General features: G+C 34.0%; 1 long non-coding RNA gene across 1 annotated transcript in view; it reads left to right on the top strand.

Moving 5' to 3' along the window:
• Nucleotides 1–16,999, top strand: part of LOC123282457 (uncharacterized) — a 779,045-nt gene that overhangs the window by 540,814 nt on the left and 221,232 nt on the right. The window lies entirely within an intron of this gene.

Raw genomic sequence — 16,999 nt, 5'->3', positions numbered from 1 at the left:
TCATTATCTCTGTTTGATCAATTTACCTCATCTCTTAGCAAAATATGGATGTTCCATGAGTACTGTTGGTGGTCTTCTACTTGAAAATTTCTCTCTCAGAGATTATATTCATTCTTACAGCCTCCTGTGTAACTCTGTACCTCTCCAGAGCCAGGCCACATATTCCACCAATCCCATATTTCCAAATACCTAGTGGAAGTTCCATTTGAATGTCCAATCCCACTCTGAAATCAGTAAATCTTAAGTTAAATATTCCATCAATCTCCTTGTCACATTTCTCATATCAATTCCTTCTCTGACTTTATTCTTTTTCTTAATGTTACCACTATTAAACTTTCAATCTTATTTGATTCTTCCCTCGGCCTCCAGTCTATATCCAATAAGCAGCCTCAGACTTTTTGATATTTTCATAGGATGGAGTGCATTATAGGAATGGTCACAGATAATTCATTTATCTTCAAGCTCTTATTAGTTATATAATTATATTGTCCTTGGGAAAAATACATGACGTCTTTGAGCACCACTTTTTTCATCTGTGAAAATTAAATAATAATACCCATTTCATGGGCTTCTTGTTGATGATGTGAGTGTTCTTTTTGAACTACCACATTATTGTAGATAAATGAATAGATAGATAGGTAGGTAGATAGATAATTTGCGATGCTTCTTCCTGCCCCCATCATAGTTCAGATCTTATCAATCAATCAATAGGATATATCTATCTAGCCTATTGAAACACATGCAATCTCCTTGTCTCTACTTTTTATCAGTTATCTAAAATATCATGTTAATTTTCCCAATTTAAAACAGCGTTTTAAATAGCTTCTCATTGCCCATGAAATGAAGTCCAAAGTGATTCTCTTAGTTGACTTTAGAGAAAAACAATAAGCGGAGGAAAGTAACGTTTATGAAGCATCTACTCTATATGAGGCATCATGCAGAGTAGGGTTGGAGCCAAGATTCAAACTCCAGCTGTTTAACTCCAAAAACCTGTAGACATCACAACAGCATGCAGTTATATAATATTTACAATATTCGTATCCATTATCAGGAGTTTCATTTGAACAAAGCTTAAGAGTTTGTGGGTATTGGGAATAAAGTAGGTAGCCTGCAAGTGATCTTCCCTAATATGGTTATTTTGTTGCAGACTGAAACAATTCCTTTGAAATTTCATGCTTCACAGAATAATAGTATTTTAACTTGACATGTGAAAGTGTCAATAACCTGAATAAACAGAGAGGATTTAACTGTCAATCAGAGAACTAATTGTAGTGGACAATATTAGGTGGCCTTTGCCTGCCTTTGTAAAATCAGTGACGCTTACCCAAAAATCTGTGTAGAAAGTCTCTAAACTAATTACATTTCAATTTGAAATAGTACACAAACATTATTAAGTAAAAATGAAAGTTAAATTATGGGGTTTTTGAATTGCCTTTGTAGAATCTTTGGCAGTGTTGCGCTGGTCCTGCTGATTACTGGTTCTGGGCAGAGGCCTCTGTGATGTCTGCAAATTGAAACAAACCACCAAATTGTATATGTCTTTGTATTTGGTATTGAGCAGCTGCAAGAACAAAATAATATAAATGAAATGTGTAGCCCAGCTTTTCCCCGGAGGAAGGTCGCAAACAGAGCCACTCCATGATCAATATCCATCAATGTATATTAGTGACACTTTAGGTGTAAAATTTGTCATATGTAAGGAAGGAGCTGAAAATTACTTACGTGCAAGGCATGATCTGGTGGCGAGTGGTCTCAGAAAAGATGAAACTTGAAATGACTGTGCATGACCACTATGAAGAGTGCTGGGAAACTGAGAGGGAAACCTTATTCTGTACCTACAAATATTTAAATTTTATCAAGATTCATTATGAAGCTACTTGACCACTGGTGTTTCAAAACTTAAATAATTGTGAAGTTTTCTATTTATACATTGTTTAAGAGCAACTCTTCTATGAAACATCAGTAGACACAGACTCACATAAACTCTCACACTCATAAGTGATATTGATAGATGGAAGTGGGAGAATTGGAGTTCATTTAATTTCTTGAGAATCCAGTTCTTGTGAAATTATCTTGTTGTATTGCAGTAGACGGACCTGGAAAGATCTAGAATGTCCTTATGAATCAAACCGTTCTTATTCCATTTTATTCTATGTAAAATAAAATGAAAACATTGTTTCGTCATTTTTTTTCTCTACAAAAGTGAAATCATAGATTGTAGAATGAGGGGAAATCTATCATCCAATGCGATAATTTTGCACAGAAGGTTTTACTTATAAAGATAATTGGTGGATAGGTTCATATTACTATTTAACAATAGAACCAGACCCAGGATACATTCTTCAGATTCACAGTCCATGGGGTTTTTACTATAGTGTTACTTTGCCTCTTCAAACAAGGTCCTTGTTTAGAGTTGCAGCATTTTAGGATTAAGAAACAGACCTACATCACAGTTTTGAATGATATCAAAGCAGTATGTACCTGTTGATTCAATCAGTAGTTGTCAAAACGTAACTGAGTTTAAAAACAGGCTTACACAATGCTCATGTCCATCATTTTAGTGTACATATAGTGTACATTTTCTACCTGAGACTTGCAGGATATAAGATCTGTCTTTTCCTTTTAGAGAGCTCTTAGGCAAAAGCAGTTAATCACACTCTACATTTTTAAGGCCTAGTAGGGAATACCTTTGCTACCAACTCCACGCCTCTGCTAAATTCAGCTCCTTCATTTGCTCTCTGGAGTCATTGATTTCAAGCCTGCTCTCTCTGGAGAAGTAGCCTTGACTGAGGGTTAAAATGGATGAGTTCAGGTTCATGGGTTTTAAACCCTGGTCACTGCAGCCACTGGTGTCCTCTACCATAGAGTGGTGCTTGTGGATGCACAGCTTGAAATGGAGGACCCTACTGCTTCAAGAGGAGGGAAGAAGCTTCATGTTCAATTTCTAATCTGGACTGGAGAAAAGAGCCTCTTCTTTCTGTCTCCCAACAGTCTTGTCATTCCTCATGTGTGTGCATGTACACACACACACTCTTTTTTTGTCTCTCCTGCTTTTAGTGTTTCACTGTATCTCCCATTATGTCTCTCTTTTTCTGGATGTCTCTCTTTAGGATAGAAATGGTAATTCTCTACCATTATCACCTGATCACTGCTTGGCCATAAAACACCAAGGAACAGAAGTTCCTGAGAAAGACAAAATTTCCACAGCATCACTTTCTTTTTTTATTTCTTGGTTTAATCCACCTAGAGTTTAGCTAAGCATGTAAGAAGGCTGTCTGTCTGTAGTAATATATGAAGCATCTAGGGCTGTGCTATCTAATATGGTAGCTACTAGTTACTTGTGGCTACTAAGCATGTGAAATGTAGCTAGTGCCACATGTTGAAATAATATTTTGGATATATTGGGTTGAAATATTATTCAATTACTAATAAAGTACATTATTAAAATAATTTCATCTATTTATTTTTACTTTTTTAATTATGTGGCTCATATTATATTTATTTTTATAATTTTTAAAATACATTGTTATCAACTATAGATACCACGTTATACATTAGCTCCTCAGAACTTATTCATCTTGTGGCTGAAAATTTGTACCCTTTTACCAACCTCTCCCTATTTCTCCCGCCCCCCAACCCTGGCAACCACTTTTCTACTCTATGTTTCTATGTTTGAGTATTTTTTTTAGATTTCACATATAAGTGATACCTTGCAATATTTATCTTTCTCATATTATATTTAGAGTGCATAGCGCTGATCTAAGTTTTTTTATAACAGGCTCAGAAATTAAAAAGACTATTTGTGGTCATTTATACAGAATATAGCTATTTTGTAGCTAGAAAATTTTCAAACTATTTGTTATGTTTTATTTTCTTAACTAAGTCTTAGTTTTTTCTTTAACAATGTCAAGTCCTATGTTTAATCCATGCATTGAGCTATTTTTTTTTTAATTTCAGTGACTACAAATTTTTTGCAGATATTCTACAGTATTTGGTTCTTGGTTTACAAGTCCCTGTCCAAATATTACCTTATTTGTGGGACCTTCATTGATCACCTGATATAAAATAATATCCCTACAGTCCCCACATCACACACATGTGTGTACGTGCACAGGTGGGCAGACACACACACACACATATACATATACATATACAGGAGTCCTCCTTACCTGTGTTGCTCTGCTTTATTTTTTTTCGACAGTATTTATCATCATCTAGCATAGTACATATTTTCTTGTTAATTCCTGCTTCTCCATGCCCCCGTGCCTTCCTCCTCCAGACACAGTGGTACTTAAGCCACATGAATACAAGGACTTTGTCTACTTAGTACACTGCAGTTTTCCTAGTGTCTGGTACATAGTAGGTGCTCAGTGAATCATAGTTGAATGAATGAATCATATCACTCATTTTACACATACTTATTTCATGACCTGCAGGCACTGTTCCAATATGATAGCCACTGGCTCTCATGTGGCTATTGAGCACTTCAAATGTGGCTAGTCCAAATTCAGATGTGCTGTAAGTGTAAAATATACCCTGGATTTCAAATACTTAGTAGGAAAAAAGGATATTAAATGAAGTTAAATAAAATAATATTAATCTATTAAAATTAATTTCACCTATTTCTTTTACCTTTTTATTTTGAAAATTTAGTTACATTTAAAACTACATAGGTTACTCACACTTGTCATTTGCATTATGTTTACAATGGACAGTGTGGTTATGGACTAGTAACGAGGCTTTTCCCCAAATTACTGGAGTATTAATGCTCTTGTTTGTAGTATCTCCTGGCCTTGCTATGATTGCTTATTCCATCTATATTTTTAAATTTTTTTTGTTAGTCCATTTTAAGGAGATCTTGTTTTTTTAGGAGGAATGCTTTGTGGCCTGGGTTATTTCTCTAGAGAGTGTATGTTTGCTCCTGTTAGGCTTTTTAGGATGTCTAGGGTGTCAACAGCCCAGTACAAATGTTTCTGTTGATTTACTGGCTTGGAGGAGTCTAGATTCTAAGTTTAGGGTTAGTAGACTCTATCTACCTGGGGCCTCGTCATAGGGATTTAATTTTCACTCTGAAGACTTATTGTCATCTCGCTGAATAGGTATGTGGAGAATTTTTATTTCCCATTCATGAAGATTACAGTCTTTCAAGGGTCTCAGCCTTATTTCCAGTTCAAAGTTCCAATATCTTACCATGAGTATGCAAAGTAGTTATCACCCATGCCTTTGTGTGCATTCAAATTGGGACCCTACCATTATTGGACTACTAACATGTCTAGGGCTACAGCAAAATCAGTAAATACTCCTGGAATTCTGGTTCTCAGGATCCTCTTCAATTATGATTCCTGGAGAGCTCACATTTTTTAAGTCAACCATATATTAAAATGTATTATGTTTATCCAACTTCACTAGGTTTTATAGGGAGATAGTTTCTGCACTAGCTAAGTAAATCATTTTGCTAGAATCTAAAATCTATCATAATTTCTATAACTTTTTTCCTGTTGATAGACATTAGATTGTTTTCAGTTATTCAGTATGTAAAACATGCTGCATTGAACATCCTTACATGTGCATTTTTTCACATATGTCTATCTCTTATGGAGAATTCTTATCTTCATCTCTTATGGATAAATTCCTGGAAATAAAATTGTTGAGTCAAAAGATATGAACACAAGACTGTGTCTCATAGAAAAGTGAACAGTCACATAGATCAGTGGAACAAAACAGAGAGTCCAGAAATTAATTCACACAAGTACATCCACGTGATTTTTGTCATTGATGAAAAAGTAATTCAATGGGGGAAGGATGGTCTTTTCAATAAGTCATGTTGGAATAATTGGATATCCATAGGTCAAAAAATAAACCTCAACTAAAACCTCGCACCTTACACCAAAATTAACTCAAAATAGGTCAAAGATCTAAGTCTAAACTGTAAAACTATTAAATTTTATAGGACATCACAGGAGAAAATCTTTATGATTTGGGTTAGACAGATTACTGTCTGTTTCTAGTTCATGAGGGCAAGGGTATTGTCTCATTCACCTTTCTGTTCTTAGTGACCCACAAAAGTACTTGGCATAAAACTGGTCATAAATAAATTTTGAATAAATGAGGGAATGAAGGTAAAATATCTCAATTTATTTCAACATTAGAGACACTGAAACAATTTTATATGTTTATTGGCCGTTGTAGTTTTTTTGTTGTTGATTGCCCACTAATGTTATTTGCCCTTTTTTCCTATTGGGAGTATTTATCTTATTTATTTAAAGAATTATTTGTATATAAAGCTATTCATCCTTTGTCATTTTTCTAGTATTTCCCTGGCATCCATTTTGTTTTTGTTTCTGCTTTTTTTCCCTGTAACATTTAAAAATGAATATTGTGAAGTTAAATTTATGTTTTTTTAAGAATGGTTTCTTTTTGTTTTTATGCTGAGAAAGATTCTTGTGTATCAGAGATAATATACTATTTTTTCTGGAAATTATAAGGTTCTGTTTAAAAATTCAAATAATTTATTCACCTGTAATTTATTTTGGCGTTAAGTAGAGATTAATTTATTTTCTTCCAGTAGTGCTTCTTCAGCATCATTTATTACAGTATCTTTTATTTCTTTATTGGTTCACTTTATATTAATATCACGAATTCTTAAAAATACATTTCCCCTAGAATTTTTACCCTGTTTCTCTGGTTTGTCTATTCCCATAATAGTACTACAGAGTTTTAACTACTCAAACTTTAGAATACGTTATCATATCTGATTAGGCAAGTTCTACTTTGAAAAATGTTTCTTGCTTATTCTTCCTTCTTTATTGGTCTAAGTGAACATCTAGCAAAGTTTGAAGTAAAGATCCCTGGCTTCTTGGTGTTGCTTTTGATTTAGAGAATACTTTGGAGAGGTTTGGCATCTTTAAAGTATTTAATCTTTCTAACTAACAACATAGTGTGTCTCTCTTCAATTTATTTAAGCATTCTTTATGGTCTTTAGTCAAATTTTATAGTTTTCTGCCTATGGGTTCTGCACATTTTTGTCTAGTTTACTTTTAGGCACTTTACATTTTATTGTTAAATCTGAAAACTATATTTTCCATTATACCCTCTAAGTAGATCTTTTTGCCATATTTGCAGTTTGTGTATTTATTATATAACTCATTCTCTTATCAATATTTTAATAATTCAGTTTTTTTCAGTCAATTTTTGTTGTTGTAGTTGTTACAGGAAGGTAATGTTATCATCTTCCATCGGTGATAACGTTGCCTATTCTTTTTCTGTATTTATAACCTATTTATTTTTCTGGTCTTATAACTTGAGTAATGATAAATAAAGGTAATGAGAATCATCATATTTCTCATATTCCTGACTATAGGGGGAAAACATGTATTGCTTTATCACTTAGCACAAGAAATATATATGATATATATAAACATGATGGTTTATATATTTCTTATATATATAAACCATCATGTTTATAACCTGCCCATCTACTTCTAATGTTGTAAATTTTGACTTTTTTAATTTTTAAAACATGAATGAAACTTTCATCAATTGCCTTTTAAACTTCCTGTTAAATCATCATAATTTTTCTATGACATAATGATGTGATCCATAGCCTTTCTAAGATTGAACCATATTACATTATTACAGGAAAGTGTATGACATGTAATGGTGTTTTTTAACATGTTGCATGATTCAATTTGCAAGTACCTTTTTTTTACGATTTCTTCAGCTATATTAATTAGGGCTATTAATTATTTTGTTCATATTTGCCAGGTTTTCTATTAAGCTAATTTTTGTGCCTAAAAGATTTGGTAATTCTTCCCCCAAACCTCCCTTTAGCCATTGGCCATCTTGTAAATTTAAGAGTTCTTTCACTCCCTTACTTGCTTTCCTCCAAATGCGTTCTAAATTGTCAGATTCTTATACTCCAATGGCAGTGCTTGGAACTAAAAGCAGGGATGATATGATAATCTGACCTAGAATAGGGTCATTGCTTTCTGGCTTCTAGATTATATATCTGTACTCATAAGATCTAAGATGATACTGGCTTTTTCTGGTAGACACATAATGGTGTTGGCTTTTGTTAGTCTTACAATCATCTAAAGCCTTGAGTCTTTCTTACAAACTTCTGCTTAGCCAGTTAAAAACCTGTCCAGGTGATTTATTGAATCAACTGACAATCTCTCACACCATTTCCTCTTAAGTTTCATCTCATGAGATTCAGATCACTATTTTAGCCTATTTTTCACTCTTTTTCAATCCTAGCTCTGTCATACAGTGAAGTTATTATCTTTAGTCTCATGCCACTCACAAATGAAATGTTTACTTCCTACCCCTTCCTCTTTACCACTGATAAAACTATGGCTTTGGATATGCAAGAAGACAAAGCCTCTAGCTAGGCACTGAAATCTCCATCCAGACAGGTATATATAATCATTAATCATTAGTAAGATAATTCAAATAGTTATACATTTGAGCTTATTCTTTCATCAAATAATAATTGAACACTTTCTCTCATCCAGGCACTGTGGTACATATTGGGGATACAACAACTAATAAAACTTGTTTTCCCTGTTCAAGGACTCAGAGAAAACAGACAAGAAAAAAATAAAATTAATTCAATATAGCATTTGTTATGATACAGAATAGAAAAAAGCTTTAAAGTCTGAAAAAAGATTTAAGGAAAAGGGAAGAGATGATAATTATTTTCTAAATCTCGTTGATCCAATATATCTGGTCTGTGGTGGGTGCTGTGATATACTACTGAGATCCTGGTTTAGAAATGGAAGACTAATACCCTCAGCTGCTGGGAGGGCTGCCTGTAGGAAGTCCATAGCTGTCACCCCCCTACAAGGATGATTCTTCTGAAGAGAGCCACCTTGTCTCACATACAATGACTGATTGAGGAGGAGATCTAAGGCCCCAGAACACTTATCCAACTGGTAACAATTCTGAAGAGTCAGTTTAGCTTCAGAATTCTCAGTAAGGTCAGCTGAGGCTACCATTGAGTCTTCCTTGCAGTCTAACTTCTCTCTCTCTTTCTTTCTCTCTGCTCATTGATGCTTTCTTCCCCTCTCTTTCCTTTCACAAATGTTGATCCCAAGGGCATTACCTAATAAACTGCTTGCATGCTAATCTCTATCTCAGAGGCTGCTTCCTAGGGAACCCAACCTGCAATATGGTGATACTGAAGACCAGTTTTGATACACACTTTTTTCCCCAGAGCTAGAAAGTTCTCAGAGTCAGTTATAATAGCTTCATATTTAAGATTTATATCCTTCTAGCTTCATTAGTTTTCTGAGTTCAGAACCTGGGAATAAAATGCTTAAACCATGTCAATAATTTCTCAGTAGTCTTGTTTTAGAAAAAGACATTGAGAAAAATGCCTTTTGAGTTTTGAGTAACTTAGTAATATACTTAAAGGGAGCTTTCAGAGAGCTTACACTACCAGATATCAATATATCAAACTATAATAATAAAAGTGGTGTAGTATTGGTGCAAGGAGAAACAAATCCACTAATGGAACTCACTGGAATCCAAAAACAAGAGACCGACAACCTAAAAGAAAAAAGGTCAAAAGATCTGAGTGGGCCTTTCATAAAAGAGACTATCTACCGTGCAATGAGCATATGAAAAGGTGCATAACTTCATGAGTCATCAAGGAAACGCAAGTTAAAACTGCAAAGAAGTACTACTATACTTTCATCAAAAAGGCGAAAATTTAAAACAGTATAAATTGTGACAATACCAGGAATTTTCAAGGATGTAGGGCAACTGGAACCCACATATATTGCTTTTGAAAATGCAAATTAACTTTAAAAATATGTTTGGTAATAATTACTACAGTTGAACATACACGTGCTCTATGACCCACCCATTCCACTCCTAGGTACTCCAACATAAATGCATACATACATGAACCAAAAGGTGTGTACAAAATGTTCATAGCAGCACTACTCATGATACTCAAAATTGGAAACAATACAAGCGTCCATCAACAGTAGAATGAAAAAGCAAATTGTGATATGGTCATACAACGGTGAACAATACAGCAATAAAAATGAACCATAGCTACTAGTAGTTAACTTCATAGATCTCGCTAAAATAATTTTGAACAAAAAAAGCCAAATACAAAAGAGTACATACTTCATACTGTATGATCCATTCATGTGAAATTCAAAAGCAGACAACACTAATTTTTGGTGAGAGAAGTCAAATAGTAGTTACATTTTGGGGATAGTACCTGGAACGGAGCAATGACAAGGGCTTCTGCGCTTCTATATCTTGATCTGGGTGGTGGTTTTGTAGGTTTGCTTTTCTTTGTGAAAAATTCATCTATCTGTGCACCTGTAGCTAAGTTTATTTTTTAAAAACTTGTTTTACCTCCTCATTAAGCTTACTAAAGGTAGAACTACTCATATTCATCAGTGTCTTGTACATGTTAAATATCTTATTCTCTAAGATTTTGACTAGAAGTTATTTGGAGGAATGTTATATCTCCATTATTCTGATTTTTATCATGAGGATGTTCATTAAAATTGCTGACCTTCTCCTGTACTTATACCTACCCTAAGAGGTGTGGTGAGATCTCTGATTGCAGAGTTTGGGAAAGAAATAGTACAGGAGCAACTCAGTCTCTTCTCTTTAAGCTAACTGATCTACTGTAACTTTTGTGTTCTTCTTATCTATGCCTAATGTTTTATGGGATAGGAACTCATCGTAGGTATTGTAGTGGTCCACACTGCCTTCTTGGATGGGTAAATCATTCTAATATTGGTATTCCATCTAACTGCTGTACATTTAAGCAGGTGTCAGTTCAGTTTCTCTCTCAAAGCAGAGTATCAGGCATGGATTGGGGTGCAGATAGTTTGTTTGGAAGTTAACTCTAGGAGTGAAGGAATGAGTAGTATGGGACAGTAGAGGAAGAAAAATCAATAAAGAATGTGTTATTGAACTGGTAACTGATGTGGGCCACTGAGACTCAATCCCTTTGGGAGCCCTCTGAGAAATCCTGTAGAATGTATTTAGAAAGGTCCCTCTGAGATGCAGGCTTTATCCACCAGCTCCTATCTTAGTTGGCTGAAGGTTTGCCCCAGGATCTCCCACACTTCCTGGATGCTCTACTGGACTGCTGAGTAAGCTCTTGAGACTTTTCAGAAAATGTGAGTGATTAAGATAGGATGCTGTTAAGACACAGAAAGTACCACAGGTGCAGCTAAAATTGGAAGTGGGCTGAAGGAATTTGGCCTGGGGCACCAAAAGCCTGTGCTATAACTACCTTCTCCAAGATCAGATTTATCAGTAACAAAGCTCATATTTAGGTCTCCATATACCTCATTTCTCCTTGTCTATTTTTTAATTGACTTAGTATTGCAAGAGAGTGAGTGGTATTCTTGTTATTTGGTTTTGATTTCTTAAAATTCTAACAGTAGCAACCCAAGATTTATTTCCAATTGTTATAGGCCTTGTAACTAAACCAATTTTAAAAATAGTTTACACCCCAACAGTACTAGGTTAATTATTCTGATATTATTTACAATTGAAAAATATTGGAAATACTAAATTTCAATCCATAAGAGATGGCTGAATAAACTATGCATAGTACATCTACACAATGGAGTAATATGAAGCTATAGAAAAGAATGAGGATTATCTCCATGAATTCATATGGCATGGTTTCCAGGATGTATTGTTAAGTAAAAAACACAAAGTACAAAAGAATATATATTATATGAGCCTTTTGTGTGAGAGAGAGGTGGAGTAAGACTGTATCTTCTTATTTTTGCAAGAAGAATCACAAGAATGGTGAACAGAAACTAATGAAATTAGTTATTTATGAGGATGGGTGATAACAGGGTAGAATGGATAGGAGAAAGAGTGATATCTCTTTGAGTATATTTTTGTACAGTTTTTACTTTTGGAAATTTATTAATGTATTACATCCTGGAAAATAAAATTGAATCAACAACAATGGGTTGAAAAAAACTAAAAGTAACTTCAAACAGAAGTAAACATAACTATTTTTCAAGTGAGTAACAACTTATCGGGAAAGAAAAGAAAAAAATAATCACAATTATTTTAATACAGCACTTTAATTATATGCCTTCAATCTAAATATGAAAAAGAATTGGAAAGAAATCTTGAACTCTTCAATGTGAGTTTGTTTTTCATAGTACCATGGCTATAGCAATACAGAAAGTATTTTATATGTATTTTAGAAATAAATAAATAGATAGATAGATAGAGAGTTAGATGTTTTCACAAGCGAGAGTTCTCTCATTTTAAGATGAAGGAAATATAATATGAATTGGGAGAAGGCAAGACAAAAAAATCCATGGCATTGAATTTGAGTTAGAAATATCAGTGTCATTAGTGCCCAGATTTTGGTTTCCAAATACCATTCCACATTAAAAAGGGAAATGGCTGGTTCCAGCGCTGGGACAAGGAAAATACAAGATGCATCTGGGCCATCTTTTTGTGTCATAAATTAAGGAAGCACTTAAAAAAGGAGAATGATATATCAAAAAGATATAGAAGCCAGCCTGAATGGGCTCATACTAGCCAAATTTGGGAAAACTGAGCAACAAAGTGAATGACAGAAATTAAGTATAACCTATTGAATAAAATGAGAATTCATGAGTCCACAGAGCTACTGACACAAAAAAAACACACAAAAGAATAAATAAATGGGGAGCAGGGAAAGTTCTTTCTTACAGGAGAATGTCAAGTAATAAATATAGAGGAAATGACAGAGTTAGACAATGGCCATTTTTCAACCTTATTGTAATCATTTATTCAGACAAAAATAGTCAATGGATGTTAATGTTATTAGCTGAATGTTTAAAGGATAACAAGGTACTTATACAGTCTAAAAATATCTCCTCACTGATTTCTTATTAATTACAAAAGAAATTTAGAGTCGAAAAACTTGGTGGCTACACCCTTTCCAAGTAAGCAAAGTTAACACCAGCAATGAGACAAACAGACATCATGCAGCTCCTGATGTGAAACATTAGGAACAGAACAATATACATGTTGTATCTCTGCCAAAAATGCATAACTTAAATCTAAACATAAAAAAGCATCAATAAACATAAATTGAGGGTCGTTCTACAGAGTAACTGGTCCATACTTTAGGGAGCACTTGCGCATAAAAAGAGACTAAAGAGACATGACACCTAAATGCAGTGGTGATCCTGGACAACGTCCCAGACCAGGGTGGAAAAACAACGTGAAGAATTTTATTAGGGCCCAACCCCAGTGGCCTAGTGGTTAAGTTCAGCATGCTGCTCTTCAGCGGCCCAGGTTTGGTTCCTGGGTGCAGACCTACACCACTTGTCCATCAGTGGCCACGCTATGATGGTGGCCCACATACAAAATATAGAGGAATTTGGCAACAGATGTTAGCTCAGGGAAAATCTTCCTCAGAAAAAAAAAAAAATGCTAGTAACACAATTGGCAAAGTTTGAACATGGACTTATGCACAATATATTAAATAATAATATTGTGTTAGTCTTAAAGTCCCTAATTTGATGATAGTACTGTTAAGAGAATGTGCTTTTTCTTAAGGCTATATGTGCTAAAGTATTAAGGGTTAAAGTGTCATGTTGCTGACAAATGACTGAATTCAATAACTCAGCAAAACTACTAAGAACAATAATAATAATACTACGCTATAAAAATATATAATATATAAATACATTATTTATAATAAAAATATAACATTTGTTATCTTATATACAGGGAGAGAGGAAGCAGATGTGACAAAGTGTTAACAATTAATGAATCTAGGTAAAGAGTATGTGGGAATTCATTATATTACTCTTGCAACATTTATGTAAGTTTGAAGTCTTTTTTAAAATAAAACCTTAAAAATTCAAAGAAAATACTTTAGTACAACATTTATCTGTAATTTAATATTTAAATTGTTTTTTTTCATAAATTTTCTCAATGCTTTTTGAAACACAGCAGAACACTATGCGTGGGGCTTAATATATTCTGTAATAATTGGCACATACTTGGTATCTCTAAAGAACTAGAAAAATAATTTGTGTCCAATATACTCTAATTGGCTGAATTTTGTGAGTCATGCATCTATTCTTGGACTGTGAGCCCAAATAAGGGTTATTCCTCAAGCCTATATGCATAACTTGTGCCAAACTAAAAAAAAATACATTTATCTCTAAATTGGGACATTTACTTTGATCAGTAATTCTACTTTTATTACATTTTTTCAATTAATGATGAATAATTAGAGGAGCTTTTAGTTGGCATTGGCCATAATTATTTTAAAACTACTTTACCGAAAAAATTCCAGATAAGTTCACAAGATAACATAGATGTCTCAAAAATTAATTCAATCTCCATTAACCAAGATGCTTTAAATTAAAGACCTGGATGAATTAAATATGATTTCCTTATCATCTACAGAAGCCTTTTCAAAATGCTCTGAAGTGTACTTACGACAAGATAAAGTGTTTTTCTAATCCTTATCTATCAAATTTTAATATATACTTAGATACTGATGACTAATGGAATAAACTGGAACTCCTTGTTGGGGGAAAAAATATAGCTACATAGAATTTGATGGCAAAATCAGAATAGACACTCCTGTGTAAGGTGTCTTGAATAGTTTTTACAAATATGCTTTCTGGACTTATGATTCCTATTCCTGCCACTAAATTCAACTAAAAAATCTGGATATTATATATAAACAAATATAATAAGGTTCTAAAAGGATGAGAGAAAAAGGCAGATCTACTAGGGATCTTAGGACCTAAGGAACAGCATGGTGGTGTGTTCATTGGGTTTTCTTTTTGCCTCATATATCCTCGAGTTTGAGCCAAAAAAGCTGGAAACCCAGAAATGCTAAAGGGTGCAGATAAAAAAATATCACAGCATGGATTATACCCGCAGCCTAACTCATAACTAATTTAGATGATGAGAATTTAGACTTTTAAGCTGACACAACTTAGATGAGAATTTGGACTTGAGTTGATGCTGTAATGGGTTGAGACTTTTGGGGACATTGGGAGAGGGTGAACGTATTTTGCATGTGGGGTGGACATGTATCTTTGGTGGTCAGAGGGTGGACTATGATAGACAGAATAATTGCTCCCAAAGAGGCCCAGGTTCTAAACCCTATACTGTTAGTATCTTACTTTACATGGCAAAATGGACTCTGCAGAGGTGGTTTAATTAAGAACTTTTAACTGAGAAGATTATTCTGGTTCTCTGGGTGGGCCTAATGTAGTCACAATGGGTCCTTATAAGGGAAAGAGGGTAACAGGAGAGTCAAAGTGAGAGATGGAGATGTAATAATGGAGCCAATAGTCAGCGTGATGTAATTGTTGACTGAGGACCACAAGCTAAGGAATCTGGGAAGCCTCTAGAAGGTGGAAAAGGCAAGGAAATGGATTGTTCTCTGGGGCCTCCAAAAGGACCTCAATCCTGCTGACATCTTGATTATAGCCCATTAAGACCCATTTTGGAATTCTGACATCCATAACTATAAGAAAATAAATTTTTTAAGCCACTAAGTTTGTGGATATTTATTACAACAACAATAGGATATTAATACATACGTGAGGTAAAATGTGATAGAACTGTAAGGAGAAATAGACAAAACACAATTACATTTGACTTCTTCAACACTTCTCTTTCTTGATAATTGATAGAATGACTAGACAGAAAATCAGCAAGGATATAGAAGAGCTCAATAATACCAGAAACAAACAGAATCTAATTGCCATTTATAAAACACTGAACACAACAACAGCAAAATATATATTCTTTTCAAGTCCCATAAAATATATATCTATATTGATTATATCCTGGGTCATAAAACAAACATTAACAAATTTAAAAGAATTGAAATCATGTGGTTCTTTCACAACAGTGGAATCAAACTAGAAATCAATCACAGAAAGACAACAGGAAAGTCTCCAAATACAGTCATGCGCCTTGACATTGAAATGACATTGACATTTCAATCAATGATGGGCCACATATACGACGGTGGTCCTCTAAGAGTAGTACCATATAGCCTAGATGTGTGGTAGGCTATACTATCTAGGTTTGTGTGAGTACACTCTGTGATGTTCACAAAATGACAAAATCCTCTAATGACACATTTCTCAAAACGTATCCCCATCGTTAAGAGACATGTGACTGTAGTTGGAAACTAAGCAACACACTTCTAAATTATCCACAGGTCCAAGTATCAAGGGCAATAAAAAATGCATTAACTGAATACAAAGGAAAATGCGGCACATTAAAATTTATAGTTCACAGCTAAAGCAATGCTGAGAAGGAATCTTATGGCACTAAACGTATGTATCAGAAAAGAGGAGAAGTCTCAGGTCAGTAATCTAGGCTTCCACTTTAAGAACTTAGGAAAAGAAGAATATACTGCAAAAAAGCAGAAAGAAGGAAATAATGAAATTGAAAGCAGAAACACAATAGAGAAAATTAATGAAACAAAAAGCTAGTTTTTTAAAAAGATCAATAAAATCGACAAACGTCTAGCAAGACTAACAAAGAAAAAAGTAGAGATGACATAAATTAAAAATATCAGGAATGACAGAGCATATCACTATAGACTCTATTGACATAAAAAGGATAACAAGGGAATACTACAAATAAGTGTAGAGACATAAATTTCACAAATTAGGTGGAATAAACCTCTTTCTCAAAACACGTATACTGCCATAACTCACCCAAAATGAAATACATGGTTTGAATAGCCCTATAACCAACAATGAAACTGAATTAGTAATCAAACAATTTACCACAAAGAAAATTCCAGAACTAGATGACTTCAGTGGAAAATTCTACCCAACATTTAAAGAACAATTAACACCAGTTCTATAAGATCTGTTTCAGAACAGAAACGGAAGAGGAAGGAACACTTTCCAATTCATTTTGTGAAGCTAGTATTACTCTAACTTGGAAATAAGAAAGAGACAGTACAAGAAAAGAAAAATACAGATCAATATACTTCATGTAT

The sequence above is a fragment of the Equus asinus genome, chromosome X, assembly GCF_041296235.1.
Source record: "Equus asinus isolate D_3611 breed Donkey chromosome X, EquAss-T2T_v2, whole genome shotgun sequence".
Taxonomy (NCBI): Eukaryota; Metazoa; Chordata; class Mammalia; order Perissodactyla; family Equidae; genus Equus; species Equus asinus.
The sequence above is the reverse complement of the archived record's forward strand: the minus strand, read 5'-3'. Positions and strand labels throughout refer to the sequence as shown.